The sequence below is a fragment of the Octopus bimaculoides genome, chromosome 6 (genome assembly GCF_001194135.2).
Source record: "Octopus bimaculoides isolate UCB-OBI-ISO-001 chromosome 6, ASM119413v2, whole genome shotgun sequence".
NCBI lineage: Eukaryota > Metazoa > Mollusca > Cephalopoda > Octopoda > Octopodidae > Octopus > Octopus bimaculoides.
The window spans coordinates 97,622,436-97,631,018 of NC_068986.1; the positions used below are offsets into that span (position 1 = coordinate 97,622,436).

Below are 8,583 nucleotides of genomic sequence, written 5' to 3' on the forward strand. Positions count from 1 at the left end.
ATATATATATATATATATATATATATATATATATAGAGAGAGAGAGAGAGAGAGAGAGAGAGAGAGACAATATTCCGGATTTGTTATTGCTAAAAATCGACTAAAACACTTAAAAGCTATGCCCAAGTATTAGAGACTTTAAAAGAAAAATCTGTGTATATCTCTCTAAATATATGGTTGACGTACTTGAAAATAGTATTGCAAATACTGGTTTTTATCGTGGCAAATTTGTTGTCCATCTAGCGTTTCCTATTGATTTATAGATCGTGCATGAATAGGCCATTATTACAGTTTTACTGAGCAAATCTCTCACTGTTACACATACACATGTGTTGGTAAATATGCATGAATACTGTAATTCAATATTCTTATTATACACGATTAATAGCTTAGTTTTAACAGGGTATGTTGTTACTTGACAATTTAGTTTCACATTGAATTAAGTGACAGGAATTAAGTTTCTTAGCATGGAGACAGTTATATGTTTAATATATAATTTCATTATTCATACATGCTGTTGCAATCGTCGTCGTTCCTGCTTAACTCCAGAAGAACAACGATCTAGTAGACTATAATCAATGGTTTTCTATGGTAATTTTGTCTTTTATTCAGACGTGGCATATACCGGATTGTGTTATATAACGGGTCCATTTTCGTTGATGTTCTTTTGGTTCTTACTAGCACTGAACGATCAGCGTTGTAATCAATGGTATTTAAACCATTTCCATCCTGGTGTATTGTATTTAGAACTAATTTATCGAACAAATAAGTTTCCATTTTCTAAGATTGTAGCATGTGATTTAAGTGGGACTAGTCTACGATTTTCTTCAATGGCCATATATGTTCTATCTCAGTGGCTCATTTGCGTATGAGTAAAGTTTCGCTTGGAAATATTTAATTTGTTGATCTTTTCCAGTGGTTGAAATACTAGGAGCAGCTAGCAACCATGCACCTGGTTGTGTTTATATGACCTCTTATAATTGTTCAACAGTTACAAAAGTTCTTATCTTCGATGAACTCATCGTTGTCCATACACTAAATATTCTATTTCTTCCTGTAACTTGCACTGTAGTAATAAGCGTTTTGTTTTGACCTAGTCTACTTGTCTACTTGTTAAATTCATTTTGAGTTGGCGTCGAATAATCTTATTTCATTCAAAGAATCGCAGACACTTTTCATAAAGATTATCTGCAATTTAGCGAGCACATTTTTTCCATGTTTTACATTTCTTTTTATGTTTTTGGTTTCGCTATTTTGTATTTGTGTGATATTTATCTTTCTTTCATCCTCATCTCGTTTATGGTTTTATTTATTGATTTCATCAAAAATTGAAAGATACATTCTTTTAGTTCTTTACATTCCATGTTATTTTATTAGATGTAGCGCTTTCTAAATGAGAAATTTTGAGGCAATGCTTTTGTGTCCAGTGTTTTTGCTGATTTTGTTATATGATTAAATTTGGCGACGTTGAACTTAGCGTAAACTTTTATTTCGTCTTTGATGATAAAGTTGAAGTTTACAATGTTGCTGCTAAGAAATCGTTCGGCTTAAATTTTGGGAAAGTTTTTCATTGGTTCATAAAATGATCTAAAATCGATTGAAATTCGTTAACTGTTTTCACCTTTAGAATAATGTCACTTTCAAATTATTGGGTTGGTGCATAATTATTGCGGCTTTCTTACGACACATTTTATTCTACAAAAGAACAATAACATTAGTTAACAAAAACATCTTTAAATGACGGTCTGACCATCTGCCAAGCAAATGGGAAGCAGTAATTGAAGTAAATGGTGAATATGTTCCGGAATAATCATTCAAGGATGTTCTTGCTACATGTTCTTATTGTTTTTGTTGAATAAAATTTGTTAAGAAAAAGCTGCAATAATTATGCACCAACCCAATATTTATTTTTAGAATGCTGTAATGTTGAATATTTCCTGTCGCTATTCTTTATACATTCCTTTGTGTATTTCTTCATTTTCTGTTGTTAATAATATTCTGTAGATAATTTAGGATATTTATTTCCTGGGCTAGTTATTTTGATTCTCATACACTAGTTTTATATTTTCCTTTAGATTTTCAATGTTTAAGGCTTTAATGATATTTCAATGTTTGTAATTTTTGTACCGTTCGTTTATGCATCTTAAGTATTTTGGCTTGTTTAAATTGAAGTTTCCTAAATTAGAGATTTAGATCAGAATCCTATTCTTTCCAACAAATACACGTGCTGCTGTTTTAGAACACAATATATACGAAAACATACACATAGTGCCGTATTGCATTCCTCTCCTGACTCCTTATGGCAGCTTCTTCTTCTTCTTCTTCTTCTTCTTCTTCTTCTTCTTCTTCTTCTTCTTCTTCTTCTTCTTCTTCTTCTTCTTCTTCTTCTTCTTCTTCTTCTTCTCACCATAATCTGCTACATTTCCGTGTTGCTGGTGTATGTGCAGCACTGTGTGTTCTTTTCTGTTGTTGTGAGGGTGCAAAATATTCCCGGTATTCCTCTCTTGATATTAACTTTCCTTTAGGCTGTATCACCCGAGTAAAGATCTGCTTTCCAATTTTCCATGATTTGGCAAATTAAATCTCTTGATAGAATAAGTTCTAGGCTTCGAAAATAAGCCGTGGGTCGATTTGTACGACTTGGGGTCGATTTGTGGGTCGATTTGTACCCCTTTAAGGCGGTGCTTGAGCATCACATTCAAATGGCTGAAAAAGTAAAAGAATAACAATCCTTAGTAAACGTCCATTAATGTTATTTCGTTCGCAGAAATGAATGCTTGAATATGATCTACCCGATGTCCATGGGAACTACAGACTGCACTTTAATCATCCAATGAATACGGACTATGATTTTAAGAAAGCAATTTCGGAAAACGTGCGTAGCAATGCATTGAAATATTTATGAATTCTATCTAAGGACTATTATTGTTATAACTATATTTATGCTACATTATATCGGCACGGCTCGGTGCAACCCCAAAATCTTTTATCGCCTGTTGGCATCATTTGGCTGTAGCTGGCATAATGGAATAGGGGCTTTTATATGCATATTTAAAACCTTTCCCTTAAGCGTTTCCCGTAAACTAAATTAAAGGATATATATATATATATATATATATATATATACTATGGGGCCCCAGCATGACCACAACCGCATGGTTGAAGCGAATAAAAGAATAAATGAATTCACACACACACACACATTATCCACACATGCGTGTTTGTATGTGTGTGGGTTTGCATGTACGTAGGCATCCATATTATTTTTGACCTCAGGCCTGTTTACTCAGTAAATAGCAGTCCGACTTTCGTCACTATTTGTTGTTTTCTTAATGGTTTTACTTCGTAGTGTAATCAATTTATGTATATATATCTCACTGATGCTATTGTAAGATTTTGTATCGTTAACAAGTTCAAACGTTTATTGTTTCACTTTGTTTAGTTTCATTTTACTACCATCATCGTCATCATCTTCTTCCTCCTCCTCCTCCTCCTCCTCCTCCTCATCATCATCATCATCATCATCATCATCATCATCATCATCATCATCATCAGCATTACTATTGTTATTGTTGCTGTTGTTTAGGCGGTGAGATGGCGGAATCTTTAGCACGCCAGGCAAAATGCTCAGCGGCCTTTCGTCCGTCTTTGCGTACTGAGTTCAAATTGCGCCGAGGTCAACTTTAACTTACATCCTTTCGGGGTTGCTGAAATAAGTACCAGTTGAGTACTGGAGTCGACGCACTCGACTTATCCTCCCCCCCCACAAATTTCAGGCCTTGTGCCTTTAAGAGAAAGGATTGTTGTTGTCATTTTCTGACTCTGACTTGTTGATGTTGTTGATGGAGATTGGCCAAGTGAAGGCTGCAAGCTTAACTTTGGAGGAGAAAGAAAGACAAGCAGATATCATTAGTCTATAAATAAATTCAATAGATGTACGCCGGCAATCAGCAAACATGTGGTCAGCAAAGGCCAATATATGGGGTTAGAGCAGTACGAGTTACTACTACGATGCTTAATGAATGTCTTAGTAGATTTTGAGGAGACTGATCTAATTATGTTTTAATTACCGTTGATATTTGTTCACTTTTAAATGAAGTTGTACTGCGCATTACAGTTTTCGTAGCGGAGCAGTTTGTTAATACGACCATCGCTTATCGTCTGCATTTGTTATAACTGCTTGTTATAACAAAGTGTTCTGCCTTTTGAATATTGGAGGCTCTTCAGCTTGTGAGTATGAAACAGGAATGTTTTGCTTGTCCTAAAATCTTGAAGATATTTAGAAATTATGTTCTCACAGAAATTCGCTTACTTCGAAGCTGCTTACATTAGATAGCCAGAGGTGTTGTAGAGTTTCATAGAGATAAGAGAGGTGTTTGAATATTCGAATAATACGAGATCTAAAATGAAATAATCACAGTAAATTGTAGATAGTAATTTTTTTCTAAAGTTATAGGAAAGTAGAATGTTTGCGTGTTCGCACATCTAGAAGAAATTAAGAAACTATGCATTCGCAAAGTCGCTTACTTTGAAGTTGCTTAAGTCGAATTTCCATCGACGTTTAAGAGTGTTCTTGTGGTAGAAGAGCTGTTTGCATGGTCGAATAATGAGAGAGAACACTTAAACACTCACCAACTATTGAAGACTTTTAAGTGGCCAAGTTATAGATGATTTTGTTGTTTTTCCATAGCATTGTAACCCATGGTGGTTTCATTTAACAGGGTTGTTAATGGGAGCAAAGCAATCAGAAAAGCAAGGTTGACAACGAGTACCTTGTAAATTCCGATTCTTATGAATATAGGGTATGTTTCAATGACATGTGACTTATTTTTCAGTGTGATGTTGGTTATATTATTATTATTATTATTATTATTATTATTATTATTATTATTATTATTATTATTATTACGGAGCAGAAATAGTGATTAGCGGCGTTTATTCTGACTTTCAAAGCTGAGTTCAAATTTCATTTGCTAGTGTTGATATATCAATTAGAAAGCATTTTTTCCTTCATGATCTCTGACAACTATATCTGGCCTATTTACCTTAATTTCTCTGTCAGTGTATTGGCATATCCCAGAGTATGGTTGCTTTCTCGTTTTATGTGACCTTTTCTGTGGAGGTGATATTCGTTGTTTTTTGTTTTTGTTTTTGTAGCTGCTGTATTTCTAGCTATTCTTGTTATTGTTTGTAATGAGTGGATCGTCTAATTATTCGAAGGATTGAAATATTACCACACTTAAAAAACAAACCTTTATTCTTTTTAATTTAGTGGCAAAGCGTTTTGGGACGGCTGAATGAACTCCCTATTATCTTGGGCGTGTAAACATATTTTTCTAAGATATGTAATATTCTTTGGCTCAAAGTTTGATATGGCTTTCCAAAGAGCAGTGACAGGCTTGCTAAAACGAGTTTAGTAACCCCGAGAAAAATAATTGACATCCGTAGTTTTGGTAATGTAACAAGCCAGAGAGAAACGAAGTGAGTTAGCTCCCTCTAGGTAAATAAATATATTAATTAATGCGTTGGTAACATGTTTCATAGCACAAATTCTCTATGGCTGAGGAATCCATTAAGGATATAACAATGAAGAAACAGGCATGCTTTGATTTTTAATACGGGGGATATTTTTCCATGTTCTAAAATGATCAGTAGGAAGAACATCTAGATGAACGGCACTGTGTTCATTTCTGACTGTCACCGTGCATATGGAAGCATAAAGTCGAGAGTCAACCTGTTGACGCAAGACAAAAGACCCAGTTGCCAGACGTGCTCAAGCAAGAAAGGTTTGAAGTACTTCCACAGAAAAATTGAGAAAATAGAGACGAAAAGAAAGCTGGGCACGCAACACTCTGCGGGTGCTTTGAGGACTAGATTTTCTTTAAGCTGTCGCTTAAGCAAAATTCAACGTACCATAATAAAACGATAACCTACTGACCCTTGCACTAGAAACTGATACGTTCCCATTGTGCAGGTGAAACTTTTGATCGCAGCTGTGATGTGAAAATTGTTTTTTACGTAGTCTTAGTGCTCTTGCTGCAATCTCTCAAATATTCATAGATCAATATCGAGTTATTTATGTATAAAATGTCATTATTCCGTCAGAAAATGTGTGTATGTATGCCCACCCGTCCTGCAATATCTTTTATAACACTCTTTAAACGGTTTCCTGGTTTATCGTAGTAATAAATGAATTGGTAATGTCAGGAGAACGTCAGGTATAATGGTTGGCTTTGAGTTCAATTTCCTTCAACGTCACCTTTGCCTTGCATCCTTTCGGGGGTTGGTAATTAGGTAGCAGTCCAAGGCTGTGAATTGCCGAAACTGCACGAATATCGGCTCAGATGCCTTGCAGTATTTGTGGCAGTGTGTTCAATACCTGCTGTGGAATTTGAACTTAACCCGTCAACCGGTTTAACCCAAGCGCCTGCGCTCTCACGTGTGTTTAATTGAGCCCATTCTCTGTAAGTCGTGGGGGAAGGCGTCTTGTATGGCGATATCTTCCTTCCTCTCTCCCACTAGTCTCCGAGGCTCTGTAAAGCATCTGAGGCACAGTTTTGTTACCTGACTAAACGATAAGAAAAATATCAAATAATTGATTTAAGATTAACCGCCATAATATGTTATTATAATGCAAAGATATCTGCATTGTCATTGTTAATGTTATCTGGTATACATTTTTCAGCTAGAAATAATTATAGCAAAGATATATGTCAAATCGAAGTATTTTCCTGCCCCGAAATTCTGTTCTGAAAAAACATCATAGCCAGAAAAATACAACATCGAATATTTCGTTTGAAGTTTAAATTTCCAAATGATTAAATTAATAATAAATTTTATCATATTTCCTATCTTTTAGTATTCCAGAGAGAAATTGTTCAGACGCCATCATTTATGTATAGTATGGAAATGCGCTATGTATGTATGAGTAAGTGTCTGTGTGTGCGTGTTTGTGTATATAATATAATGTATATTATATATTTACTCATATGCATGTATATCTATATATCTATATAACTAAATCTATGTCAATAAAAACACGCACACACGGATACAGACAGACGCACATGTTATGATTCGGTTAAGCTATAGCGATCCTAACATCCGCTTGTTAGAACTCTCCCACCTCTCTCTCTCTATACACTCCCCCATGCATATACACATATATGTATATCTTGTCTGCTGACCTCTGAATATTTCTGAAGCTATTAAATGTAGATCAAATACAGCAGGTATATATTTATATGTCTTAACTTGAAGAAAAAAATGTAGCGGACACAACATTTGCAAAACCTCTGTGACTGGGGAGGAAAATGAAAAGCGTGCATATGAGAGGTCAATCCCGAACATTCATAATTAGGTCCATAACATATAATTACATAAAACAACATGTCTTGCTACGTGTATATTGCACTGGTTTAGTTGCTGTAGTTGAAAAGAGCAGCTCAAAATATTGAGCTATTATCAAACGGAGGAAGCATGTGAATGGTGCAGCTAAGAGCTTCAAATAATGGGATTCAGATACCAGGAAATGCTGTTTAATAGAATGATTGATCAAGCCTAACACGCATGAACAACTGCAGTCCTTCAAAATAGTTCTCTGAATAATTTTGTCTGTGAGGCTTTCATTGGTTTTATTTCATTATGTTTGTTTAATAAGGAAGGAACTCAGTTACTATTCCTTAAAGGACATCCGTGATAAGTGGGAGTTGAAGGAGAAGAAGTTATCCTCAACTCTAAGACAGTCCTGTGTCGAATAATTGGAATAGAATGGGCCTTGCAAAAGATACCCAAAGTAGGGGTGTTGGGGTTAACCTGAATGATGGATTAAGCCCATCAAAGTTGACCATGTTGGGATTTGAACTCAGAACGCAAAAAAGCTGGAAGGAAAAAATGCCGAAAGCCAGTTCGTCCATCACATCTACCGCCTTGAATAGGTACCTTTTATCAATTCTGAGAAAAACGAAATGCAAATTTAACATCGGAGGGATTTGATATCAGAGCCATGATTCAGAAAAATATCACAAGGCATTCTATCCAGTGATCTCAAGAGTCTGCTACAATGGCACCCATGTTTAACTCCGAGGCCCTAGTTGAAGGCAAGTCATCAAAATACTTTAAAATAAAACGGATCTTCGAATCACCTGATTGCGTGTTGCACGTCAGAACTACAACGCCATGCAGTCAGCGGTGTAAGATATGTAAATGATCTTAAAGAAGCCTCTCGAAATAGATGGTATTCAAATACAGCTGTGGCAATATAAAGAGAATAATTACATCGATTTGGTCTTAAGCATAATTTATTATATAGAAGAGCACTATTTTACACCATATTTTCAGTATTCCCGAGATAATGATTAATTTAAATGCAGAAGACGTTTTACCACTCACAATCAATTAGCAAAAGCACATCAATTCTTCCCACTCTTTCTCTAAGATATTTGTCATATCTTAGCACGTCACTATCTTACTTCCCTATCTGTCTCTTGCCTTCATCTTCCAACTGGTAAATTGTTCTTTCTGCATGTATACTTACATGCAGATATACACATTCACACATCCATATATATATATATATATATA

The 8,583-nt window shown here is 35.2% G+C and overlaps 1 long non-coding RNA gene across 2 annotated transcripts in view; it reads left to right on the forward strand.

Moving 5' to 3' along the window:
* Positions 1 to 8,583, forward strand: part of LOC106872923 (uncharacterized) — a 391,770-nt gene that overhangs the window by 259,856 nt on the left and 123,331 nt on the right. The window contains exon 5 of one of the 2 annotated variants that reach the window (XR_008264457.1): positions 2,768 to 2,875. The exons of the other annotated variant lie outside the window; for it this stretch is intronic. This is a non-coding gene — a long non-coding RNA (uncharacterized LOC106872923). The remainder of the gene's footprint in view (positions 1 to 2,767; positions 2,876 to 8,583) is intronic. 2 annotated transcript variants of the gene reach the window in all.